The sequence below is a fragment of the Halichoerus grypus genome, chromosome 4 (assembly GCF_964656455.1).
Source record: "Halichoerus grypus chromosome 4, mHalGry1.hap1.1, whole genome shotgun sequence".
NCBI classification, from domain to species: Eukaryota; Metazoa; Chordata; class Mammalia; order Carnivora; family Phocidae; genus Halichoerus; species Halichoerus grypus.
Window position 1 is genome coordinate 118,788,056 of NC_135715.1, and position 24,833 is coordinate 118,812,888.

The 24,833-nt window shown below is 39.3% G+C and overlaps 1 protein-coding gene across 2 annotated transcripts in view; it reads left to right on the plus strand.

Moving 5' to 3' along the window:
- The first annotated feature begins 729 nt into the window (after positions 1 to 729).
- Positions 730 to 24,833, plus strand: part of GALNT13 (polypeptide N-acetylgalactosaminyltransferase 13) — a 543,861-nt gene continuing 519,757 nt past the window's right edge. Inside the window, exon 1 of one of the 2 annotated variants that reach the window (XM_078070807.1) lies at positions 730 to 1,135. The gene's annotated coding sequence lies outside the window, so the exon portion shown is untranslated. Of the gene's footprint in view, positions 1,136 to 1,756; positions 1,915 to 24,833 lie in introns of those variants that run through there. The other variant, XM_078070808.1, reaches the window with a different exon arrangement.

Genomic DNA, 24,833 nt, shown 5'->3' on the forward strand with positions numbered 1-24,833 from the left:
GACCATACCTTGTTGACTGAGAAAGGAATTCAAAGCTCCACTTTTTGTCTTTACTTCTCCCTAAAAAATTTAAGAGCACAAGGAAGAGTTTTGCGTTCCCAGTTCTCTTACAGTGTGTAAGCTGGCAGCAGCTGTCGCCAGCCAGAACACTAGGATCCTGTCAGGGTGTAAGCACTGTAATGGACAAGGGGCCAAACTCTTGTCTGTCCTTTCTGCTTCAAGGCTCTGAAACCTCAAGTCCCCGCATCATTTCTCCACTGGAGAGACTACGACGGGGGTGGGGTTGCCCCAGCTTTTCCCCGAGGGCAGTCCCCGACCCTCCAGCATCCCTATAAGAGGCTCGCTGGTGCAAGGGACTAACACCGTGGATGCAAGCCGGCTTTTGCACCATGGGAAACCTGGATGGCCAGGGGTCACGATGCGCTCTGTAGGGGAGAGGAGCCGACCCCACAGTTGCTCTTGGGGGCCGTGCCTGCCAAGTATCGCGGGACTTGTGCACATCGCTGGAGCGGCAGCTCTAGGAGCAGCTGGAGCGCGCTCGGTGCTCACCGCCCCAGCCCAGGGAGGAGCGGGAGCGGGGAGGGAGGAGGGCTGGGGGGTGCTGGTTACGTAAATGATACTAGCCCAGTGAGAGGCCTCCAGGCTGGGGCTACGAGAGGGGGAGGGACCGTGCGAGGAGGTGGGGCTGGGAGGGAGAGGGTTGGGGTGGGAGGGGGGCGGGGGCCGGGGGCGAAGTGACCAGGCGGCAGCGGCGGCGGCATAGGCGGCTCTGCCGAGGTGACAATGTACTAGGAGCCCTCGTTCGGTCTCCTGCGCCTCCTCGGCCTCGGCGCCCGCTCTCGCGGCGCTCGCGGAGCCCTCTAGCCCGCCGCTGCGCTATGAGGGCGCCTCTCTGGGGCTGGCCCAGGCCGGAGCCAGCTTGCTCCGCTCCGGGGGAAGTGTGAAGAGAGAGGCGCGGGCGGGAGCCGGGGCTGCGCGCGGCGTTCGCGGGCCGGCGCGGGTTCCAGGTGAGCGCGGACTCGGCGCACCCGGCACTCTCGGCGCGGCCGACCGGCGCCTGCTGGGCTGGTCGGAAGCTGAATCCCGTGTGTGGACTGCCGTTCCCTCTTCGCGGGATCCTTGGCCACGATAGCAGGTCTCCGTCTCTCTCTTGCTCCCCTTCTCTTCCTCGTAATTGTCTGGGGCGAGTCCTCTCCGGGTGGCCAGGGTGCCCGGGTGGGTGCCGCAAAGTCCTGCAGCGAGTGTAGGGCGCGGAGTCGTGCGCCCGGGGCCGGACGGCGGGCCGGGGCGCCCGCGGACCCCGCGAGACGGCCCCCTGGGCGCTTTGAGCGCGTTCGCCTGCTGCTGCAGGTGCGGAGGGAGGATCGCGAGGCGCGGAACTTTCTGCCGCCGCCCGCCCTCTACCTTGCTTTTTCCGCTACTCGGCTGAGCTCCGGGGCGCTGGCCACCCTCTGCGCCTTGGTGGCGCTCCGCGGCGGGGCAACTTTCTCCCACCAGCTGTGGGCGGCTGGAGCTTGCTGTGCGCGGACGCTTCTCCTCGGCTTGACACCGCGGACGCTCTGGAGCTTGGGTGTCTTCTTCGACGATTGCCTTCCTTTCTTTCTCTCTCAGTGCCCCTCGGCCTCTCATTCTCTCTGTGCGTCTCTGTCTCTGACTCAGTTTCTTTCTCTGACTTTCTCTCTGACTCTGGCTCCCCCTGCGCCTTCCGGGTCTGTTTCTTTCCCCTTCTTTTCTTCCTTGTCTTTCTTGGGATGTCTCTTCCTGTTACTCTGTCTCTTAACGCTTGTCTCTTCTCCTTTCTCTCTGCCTCTTGCTGCCTATCTCTGTCTCCCTTCCTCGCCTCTCCTGTCCTCCAGATCCTCAGGCGCCTTGGCCAGTGGAGCACGCCCCTACCCACCTTCTGGGCATCTCCAGGTACAGAGATCTCCCTACTCAGAGCCAGAGAGTGTGCGGGGGATGCCCTTGTGTGGGCTCTCCTGGAGTCGAGGGGCTGAATGAGGGGCGCAAGGGCCAGTCTCCCAGCTTTGCGCGGCCTCGAACCCGAGCGCACTGAGGCTGCTGGCAGCAAAAGCTGCGGGCGCCCCTCCCCTCACTCCGTTATTTGACTATGATCAGTTGAATTTCCTGGTAGATAGTCTGCATCTCCAGCTTTTACAGGTAGCCCCAGGAGGAGAGATGGATGAAGCTTTTGGATCCAGGGAAAACTAACCTCGCAAGGGTGGGAGCTTTCGTGAGGCAAAGGTGTTGCTAGCGGAGGAGAGGAGCATTGGAGACTATTTGCTTTAAACTGCCATAACACTCAATCCTTGAGCGGTTTCCTTGCGAGAGGTCGTGGTCACTGTTCCCAGGAATAGAGCGTAGAGATTTTATTTGCAGGGGAAAGACACTTGGATACCCTAGACGCCTGAAATTTCGGGTTTTCTTCGGACTCTCGGATCTTTAGTTTTATATGAAGGCTGCCTTTGCTCAGGGTTGCTTCCTTACCGTCCCGGTGTGTATGTGTGTGTGTGTGTGTGTGTGTGTGTGTGCGCGCGCGCGCGCGCGCGTGTGCATGTGTGTGCGCGCGCTATTACTTGTGTTCATGCCCTCTAGTGTTAAAGAAACCAGTTTGTGTCAGAATAGTGAAAAGTAAGGTCAACCTATTTGGTGACATATTTTGGACCTTTTACTTTCCCAGATTATTTTCCTTGCCTTCACCCATTCTTTCCTTTTCCTCATCTTGACTTTTGCATTGCATTACTAATTTTTCCTTTTCCCCGATCTCTACAAACTCCTTCTTTCCTGCAGAATTAGAATCTTAATATTGAAACCCTGTTTGAGTGACTTCACAGATGGATAGATTTGGAGAATCTTCATAGCCTAAGGCAGGCTTTGAACATGAGAAATGTGTATTTCTCTGCACTGTTTGCCACAAGCCAGGATTTCACATTTCTTCCTTATGCCCCTGCCCACCTTCAACTGCACTGAGAATTTTCTCTGGCTGCTCCTGCTTATTTAAATAAATGCTTTTAATTCTCTGTGTGATGCTCATCCCATTCCAGGGCTTAAGCTGCTTGCTTAAGTAGAGGCACTGTGTCTGAGATCAGGTTTGGGGAGGAAGAAAAGAAAGCTTTTGCAAAAGAGGTACAGGGCTGCTGGTGTAGATTAATTCCGGATTCCAGAGTGCTTAGTGGAACCGGATGCTGCTTCAGATATGCAGACCTTAGCGCAGTGTGGGAAAACTAGTAAATACTTAATAAAAACTTGTTGGTTGAGTGATTAGCATGCAGCTAATTATGGGCTTTGAAGTCATCCAGCTATGCTAATGAGCCTACGTAAAAGAAGTTGAATTCTGCCTCTCCCCCCTTTTTTTTTCTGTTTCATTTAGTCTTTTATGAATGGGAATTGAGGACTAGTAGAAGGGATGTTGAAACACGACTCTTCTGTCCCTTTTTGGTTCATTCACTGCTTGAATTTGCCCCCTCTCTGCAAGTCTTTAACTTGGCTGATGCTCTTTAACAAGTCACTGCAGAATTGAAGAAATGATTTTAGAGGCTCAGATGGCTGGCATCTCTTAATCTTCCTACCTGAAAGTAAACTGGAACATGACATAATTTATTAGTGAATACTTTCGTGTGGTCTTTCACAAGCGAAAAGTTATCTCTTTTAATATAAAGAGCAGATCTGTCAGCTTAAAATATTTGGGGGCTATAAATTGATCTGCAAACTGAATCACTTGCCTTAAATAATTTATAGGCTTCCTTACTGCTTCAAATATATATGAGAAGTGTGGTACTACATGCATATGAGAATTTGCCAAAGTATCTGGAAATGTAGTCCTCCTGACACAAGGTACTAGTAGGAATTCATAAGCTGCAGTATTGGTTTTTTTGTTTTGTTTTATTTTTGTTTGTTTTTGTTTTTGGGTCTTTTTTTTTTTTCAGTATTGCTTTTTTGATGATAGGGTAGTCTCTTCTTAAAGCAGTTGGGGATTTACCGTGAGTATTGTACAGGAGCATGTTCAAGGCAATTTTGCTTTAAAAATATTACTTATAGATCACCTGACATTGTACCCAATGTTTTATATTTAAAAATAGCAAAGATACAGTGAAGGTGAAAATTCTGATACTGGTTGAGATATGTTCTGATTTCTTACTGATAATATTGAGGCATATTTAGCTTTTTAACTTTATGTGCATTAATTTCACGTTGAACAGTTTTGTCAGAATGAAATACAATGTTTCCATTTTGCTTACTTGATTTTTAGAAGTGGTAGTTCTTTTTTCCTTTCTTTTCTTTTTTGGAAGTGGTAGTTCTAACAGGAACATTTCCATGGAATAGAGATTGTGCAGCTCTTTAAACTTGGCATTTTAGGGAGAGGGTGAGAGAAAGCAATACATGGGTATTTTTATTCTTTCTGGTTGGACAAATGAAGAGGATATTGGTGTTTCTGAATAACACCAAGTAAAAGTAAGGAATATGATTGAGAATAAAGTATGAATAAAGTCCATTAGGTGAAATAAGTAACAGTACTACATGTCTTTGATAAGTATTCATTGTGCTTTATGAAAATGAACAGTATCTAGTTTTGTCCTTTATTGGTGTTGTTAGATATCACAATCTCAAGTGGCACCTCTTGCAATAAACAAGAAATTCTTTTTTTTTTTTAAAGCTTTTTTTTTTTTAAAGATTTTATTTATTTATTTGACAGAGATACAGTGAGGGAGGGAACACATGCAGAGGGAGTGGGAGAGGGAGAAGCAGGCTTCCCGATGAGCGGGGAGCCCGATGTGGGGCTCGATCCCAGGACTCTGGGATCATGACCTGAGCCGAAGGCAGATGCTTAAGGACTGAGCCACCCAGGGGCCCCTAAACAAGAAATTCTTGACTGTGACTTTTAATATATCACCTTCTTGGGTTTGCATTGCCATCAGTAGTAGGAACATGTACACATCTTAAATCTAATGAGGCCTGCAGGATCACTACTTTGAAGCCTGAGTGACCATATGCTAATTATTCAGAGAATTTTAACTGGGTTTTAATTCTCAATCCTTCCTTCTGCTCTTGTCATCAGAATAAACACATGTGAAACATCAAATCAAGTCTCATATTGACTCTGACTATCCATTTGATGGCCTTTCTTAATATCACCCCCCCCCCCATCCACACATACCTACTAAGTATATGTTCAAATACATAAATCACATTTAAAGATCTGGTACTGTCTGCTCTGATAAACCATTTGTCATTTTAACAGATTAGACTTTTTTTTTAAGGTTTTATTTTTAAGTAATCTCTATACCTAACATGAGGCTGGAACTCACAACCCTGAAATCAAGTTTCATGCTCTACTGACTGAGTCAGCCAGACACCCCCAGATTAGACTTCTGTTTACAATTTCTATCTTAAAGCACATTGTTTAATTAAGGACATCTGCTAGTCAATTACAGACATATGTGTTTTTGAAGATTCCAGCTTTCTATTGTGAAATTTAATACTTAGAAAATTCAAAGAAATTTGTGAGAGTGAATGCACACATTAATTCAGTAGTTGGTCATCCATTTGGGGCGTTATAAGCAATTATATTTTAGAGCAAAATATAAATAAAATGGACTTTATTTATTTGATACTTGTTTCTCCTGGATTCAGATTTAAACCTATGTGTATGCTTTCAATGTAGTATATTATAAAAATATTTTTAACGGGTCTTTGCCTGATCACCAGGAAATAATTACAGGTGGCTAAAGATAGCTGTGTGATGAATGTATGTTTCTATTCCCTTGTAAATGAATTAGCTAAAATTCATTTTTAGCTATGAGTTTTCTAATTTTATTTTCTTTATATGAGTCAGGACCTTTTTATTTAAGTTGAAATCTTAACTTTGAAAATTTTTAACTAGAGATTATTAAGAGATTTCTGGGGCCTAACATTTAAAATGTAAGTGAAAGTAGGGAGATGTGCCTTTTCTCTATGGGCCCAACTTTACTCAAATGTACACATGTAATTATTGTCCTTATGAACTCCTGGGTTCTCTCTTAATGTTTACCCTACTATAATTGCCCACCCTTCACAATAGACCTAGAGCAAGATACAAAATATCAGTTGTTGAAAGTTGTTCCATGTTAATGGTTAATCCTTCCAACATAGCTTGAGAGGGATGTAGAGAAAATCGTGACTGTTAACATCACAGATATGAACACATTTGTGATCATATATACGGTTATATGAGAAAATTAAAATGCTGCTCATATTAAATATTCAGACTTCCTTTGTATTTTTTTTTTTTAGAACTGCTTACTGTTAAGATAGGTGGGAACTGTCCAAGATCTAGCATATCAGGGTTTTAACATGATGTGGAATTAATTAGGACTCTGATACATTAAACTACATTGATGTCACTTAAATCTTATTTAAGCTCTTGTAGAACATTATAGGAAGTGTGATTAAACTGTTAGTTGGCATTTTGGTGATCATAATACAAGTGCTGAGTAGCCACTGTAAACAGAAGAATTTAAAGCAAAGCCTGCATATTCAAAATAATCTAAATTACACCTCAGAGATAGTAGTAAATGTCAACTTAATCTCTTGCCTAATATTAATTGCCTTTATATTATAAGCACAGCACCTCTTTTTTTTTGTTAAAAAATAGATTTTGACATATGGGGAGGATTATGTTCGTGTAGATCAGAAGCATAATAACTGACTTAATTTCCTCTTGAGATTTTTATTATATAATTAGTTTCAGATGGAGAGGATGAGATTTATATGACTATCAAGACCCCTATGCAATACTACCATTAATCTAATGAAAGAAAAATGGGAACAAATACTTGGAAACAAATCTATGTGAAGGTACAGCCATTTCAGTTTATTTATGAAGGAGTTAAAAATGGCGAATTGAGTTACACATTGAGAAAATAACTAAAATCTATTGGGTGCTTACTTTGTCCTTGTACTGTGGATAAGTAAACATCTAATACGTCTTGCCACATTTTATCCTCATAACCATGTGAGCAGTAAGTAGTAATATTGTCCCTATTGTATAAATGAGGACTTACTCAGAATCACACAACTAATACGTTTTAGCACCAGGGATCACATCAGTTCTTTCTATATATGAAGCCAGTACTCTAGTAGTTCTCAGTCTGACATTTTCACTGATTAATAAATTTTTTTAAAAAAATTGAGTGCCAACCTCCATGTGAACGTTTTCTTTTGTATGGTAAGAATGATTTAAAAAGTCTACTGTCACCATCATGTTATAAAAGAGTGGACATTTGTACACCAGCTAAGATGGCAGAACTGAATATCCAAATATAGTTCTTAGAATAAATTTAGCTTTCTATGCGTTTTTCTACATTGCACTTATTTTTCTAATTTAACAAAGACTGATGAAAATTTTATCACAGTCTGGTAATTTATTTCACCATCTTCTGTAGTCTGTGCTTGGGAACCCTTCTCAATGTGAACCTCTGTAATAGCCTATCTTCCCTGTGCACCCTGTGCCCATAGACAGCACAGGCTAGTATGGTAGTCATATCCATCACTTAATGAGACATACACAACCCTTATAGCCATTCCTTTCTCTTGCCAGTCGCCAGCCTGGGCAATAAAATTTGGACCCAGGAAAGATGCTAGCAATTGCTCTAGCCTCAGTTTACTGTGGCAGTGTTTGTTGAAAGGATTAGAGAATTGGAGGTGACTTGTTCCTTTATGGGGGTTAACCGCAAATCACTGTCACTAAGATGGTGCCAATCTGTGTCCTGGGACAAGAGATGAATGCCAGGCAGAAATAAAGGAGCATGTCTCAAGAACTTATTCCTCTGTCCTTCCCCCAAACCTGTGCTTTCCAGCCTTTAGGGATCCTTTTGTTCCTTTTTCACTTCTTTGCCTTGGTGAGGACAAAGAGGTTTTGCTTTAGGTAAGAAAGAAACTTGCAAAGGTAAACTTCTAACTGCTTTTGTAAACCTGACCAAGGCTGTTAAATGCCAACTTGCTTTGGATAGAGACTATTGGGGCCATTGAAGAGGGAAAAAATGCCAGTGGGGGTATGTGAAATGTAGCTAAATGGACCTAAGGCGTTGTTTAGTGTCCCTGCTAACAAACCAGTCTGTACATTGAAATTACCTGAAGAGATTTGTGTGTGTGTTTATTTTAATAGAGATTGTCAGATCCCACTGATACAGATTCTCATATGCCTGGGATGGGTTTACAGAATCTATTTTTATTTGTTTATTTTAAGATTTTATTTATTTGTTTGAGAGAGAGAGAGAGAGACCATAAGCGGGAGCAGGGGAGGGGCAGAGGCAAAGGGAGAGCAGACTCCCTGCTGAGCTGGGAGCCAGATGCCCTTCAGCTCAGATCATGATCTCAGACCCTGGGATCATGACCTGAGCTGGAGGCAGCCCTTAACCGACTGAGCCACCCAGTAGCCCCCAGATTCTATTTTTATAAATACTTTTCTAGATGATTCTAATATACAGTGAGGTTTCAAGCAACTGATCTACTTCCAGTTCATCATTTTTAAGATTTACTTACTAATTTTTGTTTATTAAAAAAAAGTAGTTTTTAGCACAGCCAGACTTATTCTCCACACCCACGCTTATTTTTTAAATTGTGCATTCATTTATATCATAAATTACAATGACAAATTGCTATTAAAACAATTTAATACATACTTTTCTACAGAGTTTGTTCATAGGACTTCGGACGTCAGGGAGTCTTCACAACCACACACTTACATTTTAACATTCAGGGACTTGAACTATCATAGGAAATGCTAGAATCCTAGTAACCATGTTTGTGCATTTGATTTCATTTTCGTGATGCCCAAATTTCAAAATACTAAGAATATAAAATAGCCCTAGATCTTCAAGGAAAAATAGAGTCAAATCTGAAGTCAGAATGCAGTCTCTGGGCAAGCTGCTAGGGCTCAGTGATCCTCTTCCATTCTGAGCTTTTTAAAGTAGTGACTATTAACAATAAAAGAAAGTAGTAAACAACTATTTTAGAAATAATAAAAATGGGCAGAAGTTATGACCTGGAACCTAAAACAGATAACCCTGGGAATAATAAAAATGTTCACTGCTACAAGTATGAAGGGCCAATAATCTGTAAGGGGAGCAAATAGAATTAGACTGAACCATCAAGTCCATGTCTACATATTTAAGAAACAGAGCAGTTTCTTTTAATATTACTTATCAATATTACTTTCAATATTACTTCTATTACTCTGGTTTTGAACAGTTATACTTTCTAAAATAGGCATGTAGATTCCTTTTGATAGAAACCATTCAATTTTAACTAGGGTAGATTAGTTGGAAAAAAAAACAGCATTGTGTAATATTTAAAATAGCTTCACATTACTGTAGAATGTTTCTTCCCTTAAAAAAGATAGAAGTTACTATGTTCTGGACACTATTCTAAGTGCTTTACAAATATTAATTCATTTCATCATAACAACCTTCCAAAGTAGGTTTTATTAGTACCTCCATTTTACACACAAGGAAATTGGGACACAGAAAGGTTAAGTAAATTGTCCCAGACTAAGCTGATGAGTGACAGGGCAAGGACTATGCTATTTTGATGAAATGGTTAATAAAACAACTTGCTTTCCATCACAAAGCTCGAAGTAGCAGAATTGAAAATGGAACTCAGATTCCTAGGTCTTGTTTCCTATTTGAGTAAGTTTTGCCTTTAAAAATGAAGGAAGAAAACCTGACCAACAAATCAGATTTCTAGAGTGGGAAACAAAAGTGTTTACGTTTCAGAAGTTATAGCACTGGATTAAGAAAGACAGTTAATTATGAAGGAGACAATAAATGTGGAAAAATTGGAATGGATTTCTTAAGTATGTTGTCTCTACTTAGATGCAGATTACCCCCCAAAATAAGAAGAAATTAACATATAGAAAAATAATTAAATCGTTAAGTAAATAAGATTTCTTTATATAGACCTTAATCCATAACTGAGATATGTACCTGTAACTGATCTAATAAGAAATAGCTTATTTTCCTGTGATATTGCTGATAAAACATTTAAATTATATTAAGAAATCTTATGAGAGGATTGGGGAAATCCTGCTGAAATTTCTGGCTTTTTTTCTCAAGTGTTTTAAGTTTTTTATATGATGGCATATCTTTACTAACTTGTAATTAGTACTCTGTAAGAACTGATGTATTAATCTTTGATACAATACATTTTCTCTTTCTGACCTTTAGTTGATTTTCAGCAACTTTCTATTGCTTACTGTTTTTAATGCATGATGACAATGTTTTAATGATTTTTCTTTAGTCTTTAAAAAATTAAGCACTATTTTAGATTGATAGTTGATTAGATTATGTAAATTATTTAAATTATATAGCATCAATAATGAGTCACTCCACCTGCCTGGTTTTTTAAAAACTAAAATTTGCACTTAAAAACAGTGCTGTTTTCAGAGTCTATAAATGAAATGAAGGTTTATGAGGTTACTAACTAGCTTAGTATCAAGACTGTACAGTTTTTCCTTTTTGTGGCAGTAAATTCCACCTCTTTTTTTCTGAATTCACAAGGCTCATCTTTCTTTGATTCTCTTGATAGTTCAGTCTCAAATGGGACTATATGTCGTTTGTCCTGAAAAATGTTAGAGGCCAGACTGTCCCTGAATACGGTTCAGATTTTATACCTTTCCTATAGGTTGTCAGTGTGCCTCTGTATTTTCTTCTTAAGTAAATAATGTGTTTATTTCTCAGTACTCTTTTTCTTCTCCCATATCTTTTCCTTGCTCCTCCTCTCCTTTCATCCTTCTTCATGGTGGTCTCTGCTTTAAATGGTCTTTCTTCTATGGCTTAATAAATCCACATGTAGCAGGACTAGACTATTAGTGGCTCTTGATTTGTTAAAAAAAAATAAAAAAAAAGCTGTTTATTTCATCAGTTAGTTTTGAGTAGGTAAGAGACAGACGCTCTAGCTTTTGCATCTGGGTCATTTAGCAGGAGGCTGGGATACTAAATTCACATCTCATTACCTTTGTCTACTTTTAGAATTGTGTGCTTGGGCCCTGTGGTCAGTTGGCAGTTGGCCGGCCCATGACTCCGAGGGAATGCTGTGTTATTTGAAGGGATGCCAATTTCAGTTGCCACACGATTTCCATATTTCTTGGTCAGATTTTCCATATAAAACATCCAGTATGTGTTTTATTACTAACTCTAGGCTATTGACTTCATGTCAAAAATTTATTATGTTATTAACTGATAGATTGTAATGAGCAATTTTAATAATTTATTTTCTGTGGCTTTCACTCCCTGATTTTGGGTAGTGTTTCCCCTATTTGATAAAAGTAGAGCAGACATTTTTGTCACAGATTTTTTAAGAGTTTTATTGTTGTGCACTAAGTTGAGATGAATCGTAGGTAATTGGATGGTGCAGCTGAATTAACACATTGAATTGCTAGTTATGAGACACTTCATTTGCTGTTGCAGACAACAATAGGCCCATTTTGCTTCTACAATGCACAAATTCTTATTATCTATATAAAGTTCTAATTCAAGTGGGATAATGTGTATGCATCATTTCCATTCCTTTTGTAAGGAAAAATAACCTTCACAAATATAAGAGACTTGCAACTATCTCATTAAATAATTTTGAACTTCAATAAATATTTTTTTCTGAGAATGTTAATCAGTTGTCTCATTCTCCACAAGAAGGACAGAGTATAAGGCATTTCATAAACATGAAATCAGTAGTATTGCTTTTACCCTGTGTACCTTAAGACCTATGCAGATGTGCAGTTTGCATTTCTTTCAACAGAGAGCCTTGTCTGAATCATTAAGGGCAGCACTGTTGCCATCATGACTATGTTGATATTCAGTAGTGTAATAATTTTGTTTGCTCTTGGTTTCTTTTCATTTTAAGGGTTTTTAGCATAGCTTCTCTAGGTCAGTGGAATTACTTTTAAACAGGTAAGTATCCATTTTAAGAGGAAGTATTGATACATATCTTTATTTATTATATGTTCTTTTGAAACCTCAAGAGTCAAAAAGATATCAGACTGTTACAAATTGGATAGAGTGAAGCAAGGCAGAGGAAACTGCCTGGGAAGACCCTGAACTCACCTCCTTCCATGGACATACCAAATCTTTGGCTATATATGAATCATTTCCCTCTGAAAAGGTTCTGAGAACTAGATGAACTTCTTCTCTACATCAGAGGATAAAAAGACCACATTGAGAAAGGTAGGAGAGGCAGAGACCTGATGTCACAGAAACCACACCCTAGCATGGCCCCACACAAGAGGGAGGGATCTTACCAGTGCAGCACTTCTCCTGGAGGAGCAAGGGGTTGATGCCTCACATCAGGCACCCCAACTCCCCATGATCCACAGCAAAGAGATGAGCCCCCAAAATGTGAGTGGGGCTGATGTCCAAGGGAGCCAAAATACTGTAGGAAATTGATATTTTCTTTTTAAACGGCTCATGTCTAGTCTCACTCACCTCAGACCCAGTGAAAAAACAGCAGTTTGAAAAGCACCTAGACTGCATGTGAAGGATATTTAATGCTGATCTGAAAGCATCTGCTGGAGGGACAGAGGACAGTTGGAACTCTCCCCAGAGATGGAGGTGCTGACAAATGCTGTTTTTGCACTTTCCACCTACCCTGCTAGCAGGTGGGTGAGCTCATACATGGCACCCTCTCATTGCCTTGCTAAGTCAGTCAAGGGCTAGCAGTCATGGCGCTATCCTGCCTTGAGAAGCCAGTGAGCATGAGTGGTTGCACCTGGCTGGGGCAGGTGATTATGAATTGTGGCATTCTCCTGTTCCCTAGCTAAAGTTGGTTAGCTGGGTGGTTGTGACACTCCCTTGCTTCTTGGCTGAGCCTGGCAAGTGTGAATGATCATGGCATTCTTCTACTACCAGCCTGAAGGCAATGAGGGTGCATAGACAAAACACTCTCCCACTGTATTTATAAAGACCATGAGCACACATACAGACATTTTCATGCTGCCTTTTTGAAGTCAACAAGTGTCCCTTACCCCCTGTACTCTCCAGCTGCCTGTAAGCCAGGAGATGCATGCAGTCTATAAAAGGGGAGGCTTCTTAACTGCCTGACCCTAGTGGCCAAGGGGACTGGCATTCCTGAGCTCCATGGGAATGCAGCGTTTGGAAAGGCAGGTCTTGGCAGGCCACCACCTTCAGGGCATTGCACAGAGAGCAGACTGAAACACAAATGCAGTCTTCCTGTGAAAAAGGCTTCTTAGTCTGAAGCTTCAACCAGAGGGACATGCTTCAGGTTTCATGAACATCTATAGATTTAAGGAAGTGCTCCCAGGAAATGTAAACAGGGAAATACCATCCTTGTGTTCCCTCTTGGCCTCATTACAGCTCAACAAGGCCTCACAGAAAGGAACTTATAAACTCATCTGGAGCCCTGATTTTTATAACTGTTTTCCAGGGACACCTGCAGATCTCCTGGCATAGAGGCCATCAGGGATTACAACTGTGGCCCATTGGGACTGCATATATTTGCATACTTCCAAAGCTACTGTGTGAGGGTCTGACTTCCAATTAGTCTGAAACTCAGTGCTAAATGAGATTACTCTCCTTGGAAAACTGACAGCTCTTTCCACACCCTTAAAAATGGGGGCATATCAAGGATTTGAGAGACAAGCAAAAGCTAGGGCAGGGTTGGATGAGAAGTTTATTACCTACACAAGACCACTCCTTCAAGACAGAGAGGCAGCTGTTTCAGCTAATACATATAAGCAAACACAGGGAGTTAAGGAAATAAGGTAACTGAGATATATGTTCCAAACAAAAGAATAAGAGAAAGCCTCAGAAAAAGACATTAATGATACGGAGATAAGTAATTTACCTGGTAAAGAATTCAAAGTAAGGTTATAAAGATGCTTACCATACTCTGGAGAAGAATGGATGAACACAGTGAGGACATCAGCAAAGAGGTAGAAAATATAAGAAAGTACCAATATAAGTCACAGAGCTGAAGAATACAGTAACTAAACTAAAAAAATATACCAGAAGGCCTCAAAAGCAGGCTGGATAAAGCAGAACAAGTCAGTGAACTGGAAGACAATAGAACTCCTCCAGACAAAGCAGCAAATAGAAAAAAAGAATTAGAAGATAAGATGACCCAAGGACCTATAGGACATCAAGTGGAATAACATTTGCTTTGTAGGGGTCCCAGAAATAGAAGAGAGAGAGAAAGCAGGTGAAAACTTACCGGAAGAAATAATGGCTGAAAACTTCCCTAATCTAGGCAAGGAAAGAGACATCCAGGTCCAGGGAGCCAGGGGAGTTCCAAAGAAAATTAATCCAAAAAGCTCCACACTAAGATACATTGTAATTAAAATATCAAATTTAAAAAGAGAATCTTAGAAGCAGCAAGGGAAAAACAAATTATTACATATAAGGGAACTCCATTGGAGTGTCGGCAGATTTCTCAACAGAAATTTTGCAAGGCAGGAGGGAGTCACATGACATATTCAAAGTTCTGAAAGGAAAAAAACTTCCAACCAAGAGAATTCTAATTGGCAAGATTATCATTCAGAACTGAAGGAGAGATAAAGAGTTTTCCAGTTGAGCAAAAGCCAAAGGAATTCATCACTACTAAATCATTCTTATAAGAAATGTTAAAGGATCTTCTTTAAGCTGAAAATGATGGTGTTAATTAACAAGAAGAAAATATAAAGTAAAAATGTCACTGGAAAATGTAAATATATATGAAAGGTAATGGATCAAATACTTGTAAAGCTAGTATGAAGGTTAAAAGATAAAAGTAGTGAGTTAACCAAAGCCACAATAATTAGTTAAAGAATACATAAAATACAAAGATGTAAAATGTGACATTAAGACATAAATTGTGCTGGGGGTGGGGTAAAATTGTGGTTTTGGAATGTGTTCAAATTTAAGTTGCCATTAACTTAAAATAGATTATTATATAGAGAAAATGATATATGTGAACCTCTTGGTAACCACAAAACAAGAACTTATGGTAAATACACAAAAGAAAATACAAAATACATATTATCAAATATGGGAGAGATGCTTTCCCAAAGGAAATTACTGTGCTCTTAACAGAAGCAAGGAGAATGCTTCAGAGTAGGCAGGAACTTCAGATATTTACAGCAATAATTAAGGGATCTTCTCTATTTACAAGACTTGAAATACTAATTTAATGATCAAGCAGCCTGTTCCAATAGAGAAGATCTTGGAGTTAAGATCAGAAGACCTGGAGGAGAGGCAAGATGGCAGATGAGTAGGGGACCTCTTTTTATCCAGTCCCTTGAATTGAGCTAGGTATCGATCAAATCATTGTGAATACCTGTGAATTCAACCTGAGATCTAATAAAAGAATTGCTGCAGTTATACAAATAGAAAAGCGACCACTTTTTGCAAGGTAGGAGGTGCAGAGACATGAATCTGAGGGGATATATCAGAAAATAAACCTCGGGGGGAGGGAGCCTCTGTAAGCTGGCTACCAAAAAGTGATATAGCAGTGGAGTGCAAAATCAGAACTTTTAGAAGTCTGTGCCTGTGAGGGACTTCTCTGCCTAGAAGGTGCTCAGGTGGCAAAGCGGGGCAGAATCCAAGGTGGGACAGTGTGGTCTCAGGATCCTCAGAGTCTCAGAAAGAATGGGAGTGCCTGAGTGCAGCAGAGTTTCCAAACATTGATGCCGGGAAGCCAGCTACAATTAGCGAGCCCCAGAGTGGCCTCTCAGCGTGGTGTTGCCGTAAACCATGAACTGCAGCAAGATCGACTGACCGCTCTCCAAGCAGGGACCCAACAAGCAACAACCGCTGTTAGACCCTTCTTCTTCCCCTGAGAGGAGTGGCACAAGTGTGCACATGATTGGGCAATATTCCCCGAGCAGGGGCCCAGGGAGTGGCAGGGCACAGTGAGACCCCCCTCCTTCCCCTGGGAGGATTGGTGCAGGTATGCATTGCAGGAGTCTCAGGAGTTTGGTGCACACAAAAGGGACTGACTGCTTTTCCCTGAGGATGGATGAAGAGTGGGGGAAGTGATCGTTCAGGTCTGGGGCTGGAGATCAGGGTGCTGCCATTTATTAGTTTTTTTTTTTTTCATCCTCTAAAACAGTGCGAAAAGCCTTCAGGGAACAAAAGCCAGATAGAGCAACTCAAAGCACCTTACACTGAGCCCAGCCTCCTGGCAAGGGTTGGTACAACTCCACCTAGGCAAAGACACCTGAGAATCAGTACAACAGGCCCCTCCCCCAGAAGACCAGCAGGAACAGCAGGTGAATACCGAATTTATGGATCACACAGAATTGAAAAACTCCTGAGCTAAGAGAAAATAGTGTATAGAATTCAAGGCTTTTTTCTCACGAATCTTTAGTCTTTCAGTTTAAAAATTTCCTTTCCTTTTTTCTTTTTTTTTCCCCTTTTCAACTAGTTTCTTATTTTACAACTCTTTGTTTTTAAATCTTTTTAATTTTCATTTTTACATTTACATTTTATATATTCTTCATTTTTGGCTTCCTTTCACTGTATTCAGGTTCTTTTTGTTGTTGTTGATATGTAAGTTTTTCTTTCTTTACAATTTTTGGATTTAGTGTCTTCTAATCAACAGACCAAAATACACCCAGGATCAAGTGGATCACCCCATTTTGTCCACCTGTGAGATTATACTCTCTCTTTTTTCCCTTTTTTTTTTTTCCTTCTTTTCTCTTTTGGTTTCTGACCTCTTCGGATTTGTCTAGTGTGCATTTTGCTGGGGTCGTGGTTGATATTTTTGACTTTGTTCTCTCATTTGTCTATTCTTCTCTGGACAAAATGACTAGAAAGAAAAATTCACAACAAAAGAAAGAACCAGAAGTAATACTCTGCCACAGATCTAATCATTATGGATATAAGTAAAATGTCAGACCTAGAATTCAGAATAACAATTGTAAAATTACTTGCTGGGCTTGAAAAAAGCATAAAAAATACTAGAGAATCTCTTAGTGCAGAAATAAAATCTAATCAGACCAAAATTAAAAATGCTTTAACTGTGATGCATTCTAAAATGAATGTTCTAATAGCTAGGGTAAATGAGGCAGAAGAGAGAGTCACTGACATAGAAGACAAAATGATGGAAAGGAAGGAAACTGAGAAAAAGAAAAACAACTAATAGACCATGAGGGGAGGCTTCGAGAAATCAGCGATACCATAAAGTGAAACAATATTAGAATTATTGGGGTTACAGAGGAAGATGAAAGAGAGGGGACGGAAGTTATATTTGAGCAAATCATAGCTGAGAACTTTCCTAATCTGGGGAAGGAAAGAGGCATTCAAGTCCAGGAGGCTCAGAGAGCCCCCCCGCCAGCCTTCAAAATCAATAAAAAGAGATCAACAACCTGACATATAATAGTGAAGCTTGCAAATTTCAGAGATAAAGAGAAAATCCTGAAAGCAGCTTGCGACAAGAGGTCCTTAACCTACAAGGGTAGGAACATTAGACTGGCAGCAGACCTATCCATAGAGAGCTGGCAGGCCAGAAAGGGCTGGCATGATATATTCAGGGTACTAAATGAAAAAAACATACAGTCAAGAATATTTTATCCAGCAAGCTGTCATTCAGAATGGAAGGACAGATAAAGAGCTTTCAGGACAAACAGAAATTAAAAGACTTTGTGATCACTCAGCCAGCCCTGCAAGAAATATTAAAGGGGATCCTGTAAGCAAAGAGACAGCCCAAAAGTAACATAGCCGAGAAAGAAACAGAGACAATATACAGAAACAGGGACTTTACGGGTAACACAATGACACTAAATTCTTATCTTTCAGTAGTTACTCTAAATGTAAATGGGCTAAATGTTCTAATCAAAAGACACAGGATATCAGATTGGATTAAAAAAAAAAACAAGACCCATCCATATGTGTCTACAAGAGACTCATATCCAAAGACACCTCCAGATTGAAAGTGAGGGGGTGGAGAATCATTTATCATGCTAATGGACATCAAAAGAAAGCTGGGGTAGCAATACTTATATCAGGCAAATTGGATTTTAAAACAAAGACTAGTTAGGGGTGAAGAGGGGCACTATATCATAATCAAAGGGTCTATCAAACAAGAAGATCTAACAATTGTACATATTTATGCTCCTGACTTGGGAGCAGTAAATCATATAAACCAATTAATAACAAAGTTAAAGAAACACATTGATAATAATATAATAATTCTAGGGGACTTTAACACCCCACTCAGAGCAATGGACAGATCATCTAAGCAGAAGATCAACAAGGGAACAAGGGCTTTGAATGACACACTGTACCAGATAGACTTCACAGATTGAGAGCATTCCATTCTAAAGCAACAGAATACACATTCATCTTGAGTTCAGTGGAACATTCTCCAGAATAGATCACATTCTGGGTCACAAATCAGGTCTCAACTGGTAGCAAAAGACTGGGATTATTCCTTGCATATTTTCAGACCACAATGCTTTGAAACTTGAACTCAATCACAAGAGGAAATTTGGAAAGAACTCAAATATTCAAAGAACTCAAATGGAGGCTAAAGAGCATCCTACTAAAGAGTGAATAGGTCAACCAGGAAATTAAAGAAGAATTAAAAAAATTCATGGAAACAAATGAAAATGAAAACACAACTGTTCAAAATCTCTGGGATGTAGCAAAGGCGGTCCTAAGAGAGAAGTACGTAGCAATACAAGCCTTTCTGAAGAAATTAGAAAAGTTTCAATTACACAAGTTAGCCTTACACCTAAGGAGCTGTAGAAATAACAGCAAATAAAGCCTAAACCAAACAGGAGAAGAGAAATAATAAAGATTAGAGCAGAAATCAATGAAATAGAAAACCAAAAGAACAGTAGAACAGATCAATGACACTAGAAGGTGGTTCTTTGAAAGAATGAATAAGATCAATAAACCCCTAGACAGAGTTATCAAAAAGAAAAGAGAAAAGATCCAAATTATTAAATAATGAATGAAAGAGTAAAGATCATGACCAACACCAAGGAAATACAAATAATTTTAAGAACATATTATGAGCAACTATATGACAACAAATTAGCAATCTGGAAGAAATGGATGCAGTCCTAGAAACTTATAAACTACCAAAACTGAAACAGGAAGAAATAGAAAACCCAAACAGACACATAACCAACAAGGAAATTTAATCAGTAATCAAAAATCTCCCAACAAACAAGAGTCCAAGGCCGGATGGCTTTGCAGGGGAATTCTACCCTGGGAAGAAATAAAAGGCTTTCAAGAAGAAGTCAGACTCTGACTGTTTGCAGATTACATGATACTTTATATGGAAAACCCAAAAGACTCCATCCCAAAATTGCTAGAACTCATACAGGAGTTCAGCAACATTGTAGAATATAAAATCAATGCACAGAAAACGAGTTGCATTTCTATACAGTAACAATGAGACAGAAGAAAGAGAAATTAAGGAATCGATCCATTTATAATTGCACCAGAAACCATAAGATACCTAGGAATAAACCTAACCAAAGTGGTAAGAGGATCTGTACTCTAAAAGCTACAGAACGCTTATGAAAGAAATTGAGGAAGACACAAAGAAATGGAAAAACATTCCATGTTCATGGATTGGAAGAATAAATATTGTGAAAATGTCTGTGCTACTCAGAGCACATTCAGTGCAGCCCCTTTCAAAATATCATTGACGTTTTCACAGAGCTGGAACAAATAATCCTAAAATTTGTATGGAACCAGAAAAGATCCTGAAGAGCTAGAGGACTGTTGAAAAAGAAAACCTAAGCTGGTGGCATCAGAATGCCAGACTTCAAGCTATATTACAAAGCTGTAATCATCAGAGAGTATGGTACTGGCACAAAAACAGACACATAGATCAGTGGAACAGAGTAGAGAACCCAGAAATGAACCCTCAATTCTATGGTCAATTAATCTTCAACAAAAGCAAGAAATAATATCCAATGGAAAAAGGACAGTCTCTTCAACAAATGGTGTTGGGAAAATTGGACAGCCACATGTAGAAGAATGAAACTGAACCATTTTCTTACACCCTACACAAAGAGAAGCTTAAAATGGATGAAAGACCTAAATGTGAGACAGGAATCCATCAAAATCCTAGAGGAGGACACAGGCAGCAACCTCTTTGACCTTGGCTGCAGCAACTTCTTGCTAGACACGTCTCCAAAGGCCAGGGAAACAAAGGCAAAAATGAACCGTTGGGACTTCATCAAGATAAAAAGCTTCTGCACAGCAAAGGAAATAGTCAACAAAACTAAATGGCAACCTATGGATTGGGAGAAGATATTTGCAAGTGACATATCAGATAAAGGGGTAGTATCCAAGATCTATAAAGAACTTATCAAGCTCAACACCCAAAACCCAAAAAATCTAGTCAAGAAATGGGCAGAAGACATGAACAGAGATTTCTGCAAAGAAGACAGAGAAATGGCCAACAGACACATTAAAAAATGCTCCACATCACTTGGCATCAGGGAAGTACAAATCTAAACCACAATGAGACACCATCCTACACCAGTCAGAATGGCTAAAATGAACAAGTCAGGAAATGACAGATGTTGGCAAGGATGCAGAGAAAGGAGAACCCTCTTACACTTTTGTTGGGAATGCAAGTTGGTACAGCCACTCTGGAAAACAGTATAGAGGTTCCTCAAGAAGTTAAAAATAGAGCTATGCTTCTACCCAGCAATTGCACTACTGGGTATTTACCCCAAAGATACAATTGTATGGATCTGAAGGGGCACCTGCACCCCAGTGTTTATAACAGCAATGTCCACAATAGCCAAACTGGAAAGATCCCAGATGTCCATTGACAGATGAATGGATAAAGAAGATGTGGTATATATATATATATATATATATATATATATATATATATATATATACACAATGGAATACTACTCATCCATCAGAAAGGATGAATACTTACCATTTACATCAATGTGGATGGAACTGGTGAGTATTTTGCTGAGTGAAATAAGTCAGTTAGAGAAAGAAAATTATCATATAGTTTCACACATATGTGGAATATAAGAAACAATGCAGAAGATCATAGGGGAAGGGAGGGAAAACTGAATGGGAAGTCATCAGAGATGGAGACAAACCATGAGAGACTCTTAACTATAGGAAACAAACTGAGGGTTGCTGGAAGGGAGGTGGATGGGGGGATGGGGTAATTGGGTGATGGGCATTAAGGAGGGCATGTGATGAGATAAGCACTGAGTGTTATATGCAACTGATGAATTATTGAATTCTACATCTGAAACTAATGATGTACTATATGTTGGCTAATTGAATTTAAAAAAATGCAAAAGGAAATCTAAACATAACACTAAATAGTCATCAAACCACAAAAGAAGAGAGAAAAACAGGCCAAACTAAAAGATATAGAATGGATTAAAAAAAACCATACAAAACAATACAAATCTATGTGCTGCTTATAACTGACTCACTTCAGAAATAAGTACACACAGAGACTGAAAGTGAAGGGAAGGAAAAAGATATTCACTGCAAATGGAAATGAAAAGAAAGCTGGTGTAGCTCTGTGCTTATCAGACAAAATAGTCCGTAAAACATACTGTAATAAAAGACAAAGAGGGGTATTGCATTATGATAAAAAGGGTCAATCAAGCAAAAGATATAATATTTATAAATATATATGCACCCAGCATAGGAAGACCAAAATATATAAAGCAAATATTAACAGACCTAATGGGAAAAATTGAAACCAATACAATAATAGTAGGAGACTTTAACACCTCACTTACATCAATGGGTAGATCATCCACACAGAAAATCAATAAGGAAACATTAGCCTTAAAGGGCATATTAGACCAGATCGACTTACTGTATATAAAACATCCCATTGAAAAGTAGCAGAATACACATTTTTCTCAAGTGCACATGGAATATTCTCCAGGATGAGTCACGTTAGGCCATAAAAAAAGTCCTAATAAATTCAAGAAGATGGAAATCATCAAGCATCTTTTCTGACCTCAATGGTATAAAGCTAGAAATCAATTACAAGAAGAAAACTAGAACAACTACAAATACCTGGAGATTAAACAAGTGGTTACTGAACAACTACTGGGTCATAAAAGAAATCAAAGAGAAGAAATATCTAGAGGCAAATGAAAACAGAAATCTGACATATCAAAATCTATGGGATACAGCAAAGCAGTTCTAGCAACAGGTCTACCTCAAGAAACAAGAGAAATCTCAAACATTTTAACTTTATATGTTAATGAAGTAGAAAAGGAAGAAGAAAGCCAAAGTTTAGTAGAAGGAAGGAAATAATAAAGTCAGAACAGAAATAAATGGAATAGAGGCTACAAAGACAATAGAAAAGAGCAATGAAACTAAGAGCTGGTTCTTTGAAAAGATAAACAAAATTGGCAAGCCTTTAGCTAGATTCACCAAGAATAAAAGAGAGAGGACTGAAATAAAAGCAGAAATGAAAGAGAAGTTACAACTGATACCACAGAAACATGAAGGATCATTCGGGACTACTATGACCAATTATATGCTAACAAATTGGACACCTAGAAGAAATGGATACATTTTTGGAAACTTAAAATCTTTCAAGAATGAATCATTAGGAAATAGAAAATCTGAATAGACCAATTACTAATAAGAATATTTTGAATAGTAATAAAAACCTCCCAATAAATGAAAGTCCAGGACCAGACTGCCTCAGAGGTGAATTCTACTGAACATTTAACAGTTTAATACCTATCCTTCTCAAACTCTTCCAAGAAATTAAAGAGAAGGGAGAGCTCCCAAACTCACTTTACCAGACCAACATTACCCTGATACCAGAACCAGGCAAGGATATCATAAAAAGAGAAAATTGCAGGCCAATATTCCTCATGAACATAGATGCAAAAATCCTCAATAAAATATTAGCAAACCAAATACATTGAATTTATCGTACAGCATGATCAAGTGTGATTTGTTCCAGGGATTCAAGGATGTTTCAACATCCACAAATCAATTAAAGTGTTAACACCATTTAACATTTAACATTTATATGCTGAAAAGCATATAAAACATTGATGAAAGAAATTGAAGAAGACACGAATAAATGGAAGAATATTCTGTGCCCAGAGGCGCCTGGGTGGCTCAGTCGGTTAAATGTCTGCCTTCAGCTCAGGTCATGATCTCAGGGTCCTGGGATAGAGCCCTACATCGGGCTCTCTGCTCTGCGGGGAGCCTGCTTCTCCCTCTCCCTCTGCTTGCTTCTCCCTCTGCTTGTGCTCTTTCTGTCAAATAAATAAACAAAATCTTTAAAAAAAAAGAAAGATATTCTGTGCCTGTATATATTGGAAGAATTGGTATTAAAATGACCATACTTCCCAAAGCAATCTGTAGAGTTAATGCAGTCCCTATCAAAATTAAATGGCATTTTTTTACAACTTGAAAAAATAATTCTAAAATCTACATGGAAGCATAGAAAATTCTGAATAACCAAAAACAATCTTGAGAAAGAGGAAAAAAGCCAGAAGTATCATGCTCCCTGATTTCCAAATATACTACAAGGTTATGTAATCAAAACTGCATGGTATTGGCATAAAAATAGACACATAGATCAATAGAACAGAATGGAAAGCCCAGAAATAAACCCACCCATATATGGTGAATTAATTTATGATAAAATGGACAAGAATATATCGTGGGGACAGCACAGTCTCTTCAATAAATTATGTTGGGAAAACTGGACAACTACAATCAAAAGAATGAAACTAGTTTACTATCTTATACCATATACAAAAATTAACTCAAAATGGATTAAAGACTTTAATGTAAGACCTGAAACCATAAAACTCGTAAAAGAAAACATAGAAAATAAGCTTATTGACAGTGGTTTTAGCAATGTTTTTTTGGATCTGACTCCAAAGACAAGGGAAACAAAAGTAAAACTAAGCAAATGGGACTATATCAAACTAAAAAGCTTCTGCACAGTTAAGGAAACAAGCAACAAAACAGAAAGGCAGCCTACTGAATGGGAGAAGATATTTGCAAATCATATATCTGATAAGGGGTTAATATAGAACTTATATTAAGAACTTACAACTCGGGGCACCTGGGTGGCTCAGTCGTTAAGCGTCTGCCTTCGGCTCAGGTCATGATCCCAGGGTCCTCGGATCGAGCCTTGCATTGGGCTCCCTGCTGAGTGGGGAGCCTGCTTCTCCCTCTCCCACTCCCCCTGCTTGTGTTCCCTCTCTCGCTGTCTCTCTCTCTCAAAAATAAATAAATAAAATCTTTAAAAAAAAAAAAAAGAACTTATAACCCAATAACAAAAAAAAAATCTGATTTAAAAATTGGCAGAGGATCTGAATAGACAGTTTTCCAAAGAAGATGACTACAAGCACATAGAAAAATACTTGACGTCACTATTCATCAGGGAGATGCAAATCAAAATCATACTGAGAGATCACTTTACACCTATCAGAATGGCTATTATCAAGAAGACAAGAAATAACAAATATTGGTGAGGTTGTAGATAAGAGGGAATACTGCCAGTGGGAATGTAAATGGTCCTGGTACTATGGAAAGCAATATAGAGGATTCTCAAAATATTAAAAATAGAAATGCCATTCAGTCCAGCAATTCCACTTCCAGGTATGTACCCAAAGAAAACATAAACACTAATTTGAAAAGATATGTGCACCTCTATTTTTATTGCAGTATAATTTCCTAAATATCAATATGGAAACAACCCAAGTGTCCACTGATGGATGAATGGATGAAGAGGATGTGATATATATTATCTATTGTGTGTATACACACAATAGAATACTACTCAGACATAAAAAAAAGTGAAATCTTGCCATTTGATACAACATGGATGGACCCTGAGGATATTCTGTTACATGAGCTAAG